We start from the raw sequence: 10,808 nt of genomic DNA, 5'->3' as shown, positions 1-10,808 counted from the left end.
AAATGTAGTAGGGCAAACCTTAGTTACACGGATTCGGAAATATGAAGTGAGAAGAGTTTGCAATCGACCGAAAAGAGCAAGTGTTGGTGATAGAGATGCAAATGAGAGAGTTTGAGAAGCTTAGCACAAATTTCTCAGCAGAGCCGTTCAGAAAAGTTTTGTAAGTTTGGGGCAAAATGACCCTGCTGAGATTTAAATAAAAAAAACTGTCCTGCAGCGCTCGCTGCTGCCTCGCCTAGCGAGCAGCTAGCGAGCCTTCTCGCTACTGCCTCGCCTAGCGAGCTGCAAGCGAGCATGACAGCAAGTGCATTGGCAAATGCAGCACTTGCAAGGTCATCATGCACGGGTTTAGCATAGTGTAACTCAATACAACACAACACATAAAACAGTAAATACTTACAATGTTGGGGTGCCTCCCAACTAGCGCTTGTTTAACGTCGGCTAAGCTCGACGGTGCGATGCTCACCGAGGAGCATCGAGCGGTAGAGCACAGCTCTCGCGATCCACATGACCGCCGAGAAAAATTTTCAATCGTTGGCCATTCACTGTCCAACTATCTTTCTTGTCTATGTCTTCAATGACAATAGCCCCATATTCTTTTACTTCTTTCACCCGAAATGGCCCCGACCACTTTGATTTCAACTTCCCGGGAAACAATTTCAACCGGGAGTTGAACAATAGGACCAATTGTCCGGGCATAAATTCTTTGTTACGGAGCTTCTTGTCGTGATACTTCTTTGCCTTTTCCTTGTACAACCAACTTGAGTGGTATGCGGCATTGCGCATCTCCTCCAACTCCAGTAGTTGCACTTTCCTTTTGTTACCGGCCAACTCATGTTCAAAATTTAAAAACTTTAGGGCCCACAAGGCCTTGTTCTCCAATTCAACCGGCAAATGGCAAGTTTTACCAAATACCAATTGAAAGGGAGTTAGGCCAATTGGAGCTTTAAAGGCCGTACGGTAGGCCCATAATGCTTCGTCCAATTTTTGGGACCACTCCTTTTTCGAATTAGACACGGTTTTTTCGAGGATTCTCTTAATCTCTCGATTAGAGACCTCAGCTTGCCCGTTAGCCTGAGGGTGATACGGAGTTGTCACCCTATGCGATACACCGTAATGTTTTAAAATAGTTTCCAAAGGTGCATTACAAAAGTGTGACCCTCCGTCACTTATCAACACTCGGGGGGTTCCAAAACGGGAGAATATGTTTTTCTTCAAAAATTTTATCACCGTTTTCGCATCCGCCCGAGGTGAGGCAATCGCCTCAACCCACTTAGAGACATAATCGACAGCGACAAGCATGTACTCATTCCCATAAGAGGGTGGGAAAGGTCCTACAAAATCTATGCCCCAACAATCAAATACTTCCACTTCTTGGATATTTTGGAGAGGCATCTCATCTCTCTTACCTATCTCACCACTTCTTTGGCAACTGTCACAACTTTGCGCATGGGTATGTGCGTCTTTGAAAATAGTTGGCCAATAAAATCCCGATTGAAGAATTTTAGTGGCCGTTCTAACCCCATTATAATGTCCGCCATACGGCGAGTTGTGACAATGCCAAAGGATGCTCTGGGCTTCATCACCAGTTACGCATCTCCTTAACAGGTTATCGCTACCCAACTTAAACAAGTATGGGTCATCCCAAACATAATACTTCGCATCCGAAAGGAACTTCCTTTTTTGGTTCGAAGTTAGGTCGGCAGGCACAAAACCACTAGCCTTGTGGTTCGCAAAGTCTGCAAACCACGGCCTAACTTGAACCTTAAACAGTTTTTCATCAGGAAATTCTTCCCGGATTTCTTTTTCAGACGCGGTAACCTCCACGTTCACTAATCGGGATAAATGATCCGCTACCAAGTTTTCCGACCCCTTCTTGTCTTTGATTTCTACATCGAATTCTTGTAACAAGAGGATCCAACGGATGAGCCTTTGCTTCGAATCCGGCTTGGTTAGCAGATATTTAATCGCCGCGTGGTCGGTGTACACAACGACTTTAGACCCTATAAGATAAGACCTAAACTTTTCTAGCGCATACACTATTGCAAGTAGTTCTTTTTCCGTTGTGGCATAATTTATTTAAGCCTCGTTAAGAACCTTACTCGCATAATGTATCGCATGAAAAGTTTTGTCTTTTCTTTGGCCAAGTACCGCTCCAACAGCATAGTCACTCGCGTCACACATTAGTTCAAATTTTTTATTCCAATCGGGAGCGACTATTATTGGAGCGGTAACCAATTTTTCTTTTAAAACCTCAAAAGCTTGCAAACAATCTTCGGTGAAGAGAAATACCTGGTCCTTGGCGAGCAAATTGCTCAAAGGCTTAGCCACCTTTGAGAAGTCCTTGATAAAGCGCCGGTAGAACCCCGCGTGCCCCAAAAAACTACGGATGCCCTTCACATTCACCGGAGGGGGTAATTTTTCAATTACTTCAACCTTAGCTCTATCCACTTCAAGCCCCCTTCTAGAGACTTTGTGGCCTAGCACGATCCCCTCGGTCACCATGAAGTGACACTTCTCCCAATTAAGCACCAAATTGGTCTTCACACACCTTTCCAACACCGTCTTCAAATTTGCCAAGCATAGACTAAACGTCCCACCAAATACCGAGAAGTCATCCATGAAGACTTCCATTGTTTTCTCTATCAGATCGGCAAAAATGGCTTGGACACATCGTTGGAAGGTCGCCGGTGCATTGCACAGTCCAAAGGGCATTTTTCGGTATGCGAACACTCCAAACGGACACGTGAAAGCCGTCTTCTCATGATCAACCGGGTCAACTGCAATTTGTTTGTACCCGGAGTAGTCGTCCAAAAAATAATAGTATTGTTGGCCCGATAGTCTTTCAAGCATTTGATCCATAAATGGGAGTGGGAAATGGTCCTTACGAGTCGCGGTATTCAACCGTCTATAATCTATACACATTCTCCACCCCGTTGCAACTTTGGTAGGGATCAATTCGTCCTTGTCATTTCGGATTACGGTCATTCCACCCTTCTTCGGAACCACGTGCACGGGACTAACCCACGGACTATCCGAGATCGGGTAAATCATTCCCGCATCCAATAGCTTCACAACTTCCTTTCTTACAACCTCCTTCATCGTAGGATTTAAGCGGCGTTGTGGTTGAGCCACCGGCTTAAAATCCTCCTCCATCAAAATCTTGTGCATACAATAGGATGGACTAATTCCTTTTAGATCGGAAAGAGTCCAACCCATAGCTTCTTGATTGGTTTTTAGCACAATGATTAGACGGGCTTCTTCTTCTTTTGTCAAAAGGTTGCTTATGATGACCGGCTTTGCCTCGGTCTCATCTAGAAACACATACTTCAAAGTCGAAGGTAACACTTTTAATTCAATTGGCGATTTTTCGTCAATGACCTCCTTCTTCAAGTTTTCTTCCTCTACTTCCCATGGTTGTAGGTCGTCTAAACTATCAAGTTCCTTTAAGCATTCCTCAAGAGCTAGCTCTTCTTCAACAGTGAAAACCTCCAATGAGTCGTCAAGAGCTAACTCCATAGGAGATATCTCATGAATATGCTTTGAAACCTCCATAATAGCGTCTTCAATCACATCGATGCGAAAGCTATCATTTCTATCTTTTGAATGCTTCATCGCCTCGAATAGATCAAATGTGACTTCCTCATTTTGAACTCGCACCTTCATTAACCCGTCATCAACATCTATCATCATTCTCGCGGTCTTCATGAATGGTCGGCCCAAGATGAGCGGAGCATCATCATCTTCCTCCATATCAATAACAATAAAATCGACCGGGAAAAAGAATTTGTCGACCTTCACCAAAACATCTTGGGCTACGCCATGAGGATGGGTTGTCGATTTATCCGCCAATTGCAACGTCATTCGGATGGACTTAATCTCAATGTTGCCAAGCCTCTTGATAATTGACAAAGGTATAAGATTAATGCTCGACCTCAAGTCAATAAGTCCCTTCCCGACATAAACGTCACCAATTTTAACCGGCAATGTAACTCTTCCCGGATCAACCTCTTTCTTAGGAAGCGTCCTTTGAATAATGGCACTACAGCTCGCATCAAGGACGATGGTCTCCGGTTCCGTATACCTCCGCTTTTTGGTTAGTATGTCCTTCATGAATTTGGCATACTTGGGCATTTGTTCCAAGGCTTCAGCAAACGGAATGTTGATTTGCAGCTGTTTAAAAATATCCATGAACCGGGCGTAATGCCGTTCATTCTCCCTTTTGGAAGGAGCATGAGGATAAGGAAGATTTTGGACCGGAGTAGCGCTCACTACCTCCTTTCCCTTTGCAATTCTAGCACTCTTCCATCTAGGTTTTTTCACTACCTCCCTTATTACCTCATCACTTGTATTTTTTTCCATCTCCACACCTTTCTCTTTTTCAACTTCACCATTATTTTGATTCTTTTCAACTTCTTCACCATCACTCCACACTCCTACTTCACCATCAACATTTTCCTCCACGATTTCCTCCTCAATTTCTTTCTCTCTTTGTTCACTCTCAACTCTTTTTTTATTCTCACTACCCAACTCCCTCCCACTTCTCGTCATGATCGCCTTACAATGTGCATTAGGATTTGTTTGCGTGTTTGCCGAAAAGGAAGGACCGATTTGTTGTTCCGCGAGTTGCTTAGCAAGTTGCCCAACTTGAGTCTCGAGATTTTTTATGGCCGCGTCATTGCTCTTTTGGTTAGCCATTGACATTTGCATGAATTGCGTCAATGTCTCTTCCAATTTAGAAGTTACGACCGGCGGTTGTTGAGGTTGAGGTTGATAAGGATTTTGGGGAGGGTTTTGACGGCTAGAAGAACCACCTCCATAACCTTGGTTATGATAATAGTTGCTTCTAGGTTAGAACCCTTGGTTCCCTTGGAATTGTTGTTGTTGATTTTGAGGGTGCGGTTGATAAGGTTGTTGTTGTTGTTGTTGTTGTCTCGGTTGATAGTCCTGTTGATTGGCCATGTAGTTTACTTCGTCAAAACCGGGAGGTGGACAAAATCCGGTGTCATGTTCACCTTTACAAAGTTCACAACAAGCTATTTGTTTAGCTTTTGACGGTTCTCTTAACTCTTTGATTTGTTGCGTTAAGAGTTCCACTTGTTGTGAGATGAGCTTGTTTTGGGCAAGGATGGCATCGTTCGTCCCTAGCTCAAGCACTCCCGCCTTCTTCAAATAATTTCCTCGACTTTGACTTTGAAGATCATTCAAAGCCATTCGATTTATAATGTTCGTGGCTTCTTCGGCACTTTTTGACAATAAAGAGCCACCCGAGGTAGCATCCAACAACGTTTTGCAGTTTGGTTGAAGTCCATTTCTGAAGATATGGATTTGAGTCATTTCATCAAATCCATGCCCTTTACATTTCTGAAGCATGGACTTGAATCTTTCCCACGCTTCATTCAAAGATTCACTGGTTCCTTGAGAAAACACCGAGATGGCCGTCTTTGATTCCATGAATCGGTTATGGGAGAAAAATCTTTCAATGAATTTCTCTTCTAACACGTTCCAGTCTGTCATTACGGCTGGTGTTTGATCTAGGTACCAATCCTTTGCTTTACCGAGCAAAGCGTGGGGAAATAATCGTCTGAACAACGGAAACTCCTGAGCCTGATCCACTCCGGCAGCCAATGCTATCTCATAAAATTTTGTGAGAAAAGCAAATGGGTCTTCATGGTCCATTCCGGTGAATGGACTCCCATATAATAAATTCAGAGTTCCCGTTTTCATCTCAGCTTGCCTTCCTGTGTGGTTGTCAAACTGAGCGGTGTTCCTTGGACTATTGATGCATGGAGTAGAAATAGGTGGTGGTGGTTGTGGCTCCATGTTTGGTATGAATGGGTGTGGATTTGTGGTTGAAGAACTTTCTCCTTGCTCTTGGCGTTGTCTAGCCTGTTGCCTCCTACGTCTCGTTTTGCTATTGAGCCTCCTTGCGGTTCTCTCGATCTCAGGATCAAAAAGAAGTTCGTCCACAGGGATTTGCCCTCGCATAAAACGTAAGCTGCACACTAAACCAAACAAATTACAAGCACAAGTCAAAAATTCACAAGCTAAAACTTAAACAACCATTGCGATGCTCGCAATATCAATTTACAATCCCCGGCAACGACGCCATTTTGTTGAATGTATATTTCGTGTCGGGTTTTTGTTATCGTATCCACAGGGATTGTAAGATATCACCGCCGTTCGATGGTTGTATTAATCGTAGCTCAATGTAACAATAGGGTTTTGGTTTTAATCAAGTTATCTTGCATAAAAAGTAATAAATTGCGGTAAAAGTTATGGTTTGATTAAATGAGAAATATTGCCAAAGTTAGGTTTCAATGATCACTTTGCATGTATTTGCTCGGTCAACAATCTTATAAACTCCTTTAGATGATAAATCATTTCACAAAGTCCTCTCAATATGTTTCTCTCGAACACACATTGTGAGTTTTGCCATTTTGATCCATTGTTTCTCTCGAACACAATCTATCAAGATGACAACTTTTTGGTTCAACCTTATGGTGAACAAAATCATTCATTACTATCTCTAGCTAACAAACAAGTTTGGATGAAAACCTAGGTCAAGAGTCGGTAAACATCTCTCGATCATAAACTAACACAAAGAGTTTTAAATAGAAACAAAGTTTTCATCATATATTTACCATTAAAGAGTTTACATATGAGGATCCTTACATTTACACACAAAGCTAGTAATCACCTACATCTAACCTTGACAAATGGATGACTTAGCTACTCATTTTCATGGTAGCTTGGTCGGCAAGTAAGGAAAGAAGGTTGATCAACATCCAAGTCGGATAATCGAAGTTGGATGGGAATCCACCTTCTTTTTGTAGAAGATGGTTCTAAGATGAAGAGAAATGAAAATTAGGGCATAAAAGCTCCTAAGAACAATGCTGTAAAAATATCTAACAAAAGTACAAAAGTGGGAAAATGAGGTAAAACTAGGTATGGTGCTCAAAAGTGGCACCTGCTACTTATAGACCACTGCTGGGCTGTCATGCTCGCTAGGCGAGCAGAATGGCTCGCCTAGCGAGGGTCTAAAATGGGCACATAAGGCACCTGCACCCAGAGAAACAGGGTCTGCTGAACTGTCATGTTCGCCTAGCGAACATACCTTCGCCTAGCGAAGGACACGTGTAACACCTCAAAATTTGCCCTCCTCTCTTGGGACTAGCTTAACATATTACATATCATTTTTAGGTCATTAGGCATTGCATATTGCATATCATGTGGTTACATTGTGCAAGTTATCCTCCCAAGTCTTGATCAGAAGATGAAGAGGTCATGGTGCAAGCTAGGGTTTCATTGGACTGGTCATTAATCATTTGAGGTTGTGGAGGTCCAAATTAGGGTTTTTGATTCTCAAAGGGATTGGTCTTCATCTTGGTTGCAATGATACATCATCATCATCATGGTTTGTCATTATCAAGTGTTTGATCAAGATACCTTGAGATTAGGGTTTTGACCACTGGTCAACCCTAATCAGTTGCATTGGGCCAATCAGGGCATGGCAAGGAGATGGGGTCTATGATGGATATGGGGATCATAATGTGATTATATTGAGCTTATTGAGGCTAGGGTTTCATCCTTGAGCCATTTCATCAGAAGATTGGGGCTCAGCTTGATCAATGCATTGCCAAATTCATCTATCAGTTGAAAAAGTCAACTGTGGTCAACTGTGCTTGATTTTATGGATTTGGAGGTGGGAGAGAGTTGGATACACTTCATTCATGTTGGAACAAGTGTTATTTGACATTGCAAAGCTCAAGAATGGAGAAAATAAAGTCAAAACAAAAATTGCCAGAAATAGAAAGTGACTTGTAATGGAAGTTTCCAAAAATGGAAAGTTTTTGACCTCAAAATTACATGTCCAAGGAAGCTTCAAATGAAAATTTGTTCAACATGAAAGTTGTAGATCTTGTTCTAACCTTTTCAAAAAGTCCTAGAACTTGAAAATCTCATATATGGTTGGCAAGTTATGGTCCATTCAATTTCAAAAAAGACCCATAATCAGAGGGGCATAACTTTCACATGGAGTGTCCAAAATGAGTGATCTTTTTATGAGCAAACTCCATTTAACATGTACTTTCATGGTGCATAATTGGAATTCATCAAAAATGGTCAATACAAAAAGTCAATTTTCAAGTGTACAGTTAAAAATCCAAGGGCAAAATGGTCCAAGTTGAGAAATAATTGGAATTTTGGCATGGGAGTTTTTGCAACACCTCACATATGCCAAATAGAAGTGGTTTCAACTGTCATAAACTTTCAAAGTCCAATATTTGACTAAGTCATTTTGGAATTGCACTTGAAAATGCATATTTTGGCATAGCATGTTGAAAATGAAAATTACAAGGCCAATTGCCATGAGACAAATGCCAACACATCACAACTGATAATTGGAGAGTGTGTGAGCTGTCGTACAGCTGTCACAAGGCTTAGAGTGAAATGTCCATTTTGCCCTTGCTTTGTAAATTTCATATTTTGCTAATTACATCATTTTTGGTTAATTTGAGATTAGCAAGGTGATTAAGTGGAAGTATAAGAGCTTAATTGTAACTGAATTTGATCAGAATCACATTTCACAAAAGCTTGTAACTGTTTTTCCCTCCAAAAGTGAAAATTCATCAAGAACCTTCATCAACCAAATTCATTGAAACTTCATCAATTCTTCATCATTTCATGAAATTCTTGTTGCTTCACCTTCCTTGGATCAAGATCTCCATCTGTTTTGACTTCTCCATTGCCAAAAGCTTCCAAATCGCAGCTGTCCAAAGTATGTGCATCAATGGCATTTGAAGATTTCTTTCACTTGGATCAACTTTGAGCTTAGCTACGAGTTCCAGTCATCTTCCTAAAGCTTCTTCTTCGTCTGTTTTGGATCATTGGAGCCAAATACATCACGAATCACAACTGCCATTGCAAGGTACATTTAGTCGCTTACAGTTCTTTAAGAACTTGCTTGCTGCTGCTTGGTTTTTAAACCAATTGAGGTAGGACTTCTATTCTTCATGTAGTCTGGAAGACCTGGCCTGTTACTTGGCCAGGCAACTGTCTGAAGTCCTCCTTAAGAGGCGATGTTTGTGGTTGTTTACATTTGTGCCTAAGCAGGTGAAGACCTCTATGAGGCAATTGGTGGATCAAAGGGATATGCAATTTATCCCCCACTATTATGTTGAGTCGTCCCTCTGCTCACACGGCTGTGTGTTGATGCATTGGGACACAAACCCAAGATCTTGTGCTGTTGCACAATCGAGTCAGAGTCTTTGAGCGTAGAAGGGTCCCTCCATTCTGGACCCACGCTCCTTTGTCTGAAGCTCTCCCTGGTCAGGGATAAGAGCTGTGAAGTCTAATCTTCACTCATCTTTCATCTGCTTCACCTTAGCCCCGCAATGGCAAGGTTAAGAGCGAATACTACCCATGTACAAATGACTTGCTTCGGCAGTCAAACCCATTGTTTGAGCCTCACTTGATTGGCTATAGTGTGTGCTTTGTGAATATTTGTTTGCTCTGTTTGCTTGTATGCTTGTATGCTTGCTTTCTTCCTGGATAGGATTAGATTGCAGTTGTGCAAGTAGGTAGAAACCTCAACGTAGGGCAATGATGCATGACAACACTAGGCTCGAGTCCAGCTCCCTGGTAGTGTGTCTTCCCTTGGTTTCTGGCTAGATTTTCTTTCCCTTTCAGGGGAACTACATCGCCCTGATCCTCGTTCCAGACGAGGTATGTAGGCAGGAGACCGCGCGAGGTCTCTCCGGGCACCCTTTTCTTTTTTGCGTGTGTTTTGTTTGGCGGCTATCAGGCTCGAGTTCCCGACTCCCTGTTAGTCTGTGTGTGCCGTTTCTTCTGACGTCTCAGCGTCTCTTCTGGCTTGCTTGATGACTTGTAGGCTCGAGTTCCCGACTCCCTACTAGTTTGCATGTTCTTCCTTTCCCTTTCAGGGGAACTACATCGCCCTGATCCTCGTTCCAGACGAGGTATGTAGGCAGGAGACCGCGCGAGGTCTCTCCGGGCACCCTTTTCTTTTTTGCGTGTGTTTTGTTTGGCGGCTATCAGGCTCGAGTTCCCGACTCCCTGTTAGTCTGTGTGTGCCGTTTCTTCTGACGTCTCAGCGTCTCTTCTGGCTTGCTTGATGACTTGTAGGCTCGAGTTCCCGACTCCCTACTAGTTTGCATGTTCTTTCTTTCCCTTTCAGGGGAACTACATCGCCCTGATCCTCGTTCCAGACGAGGTATGTAGGCAGGAGACTGCGCGAGGTCTCTCCGGGCACTTTTTTTTCTGTTTGTGTGTGTTTGCTTGTTATCTGCTTGTGTGTCAGGATATGGACGTAAGCCCAGCGATTGGCTGTACGTATCCTGATTGTGTTTGTTTGGTTCGGAAGCTGACGTAATTCCATCGAGTGGTTGTCGGGTTCCAGGTTTGCCTGTGGGTGTGTGTGTTGTTTGGCGTGCGTGAGCCGAACTACGGCAACTCTGATTCTCGTTCCAGACGAGATACGTAGGCATAGGATGCGACGTCCTATCGAGCTCTCTTCCCCTTAACCCCACCTGTGTTGTCTTCGGTGCGTGTGTGTGTGATGTTTAACAACCTTTTCTTTTCTTAGAGCGTGGATCCCGTCGAGTACGACGGACGTGAGGGGTGCTAATACCTTCCCCTTGCGTAACCGACTCCCTTACCCTTTCTCTTTGGTCGCGAGGCCATTTCCTTTCCAGGTTTCTCTGAGCGTTTCCTTTCCCTATCTTGGGATAAATAACGCGCAGTGGCGGCTCTGTGTTTTTTTGTTTTAGCCCGTCGGTTGTTTTTTC

The sequence above is a fragment of the Lathyrus oleraceus genome, chromosome 7 (assembly GCF_024323335.1).
Source record: "Lathyrus oleraceus cultivar Zhongwan6 chromosome 7, CAAS_Psat_ZW6_1.0, whole genome shotgun sequence".
NCBI lineage: Eukaryota > Viridiplantae > Streptophyta > Magnoliopsida > Fabales > Fabaceae > Lathyrus > Lathyrus oleraceus.
This window is presented reverse-complemented; position numbering follows the sequence as displayed.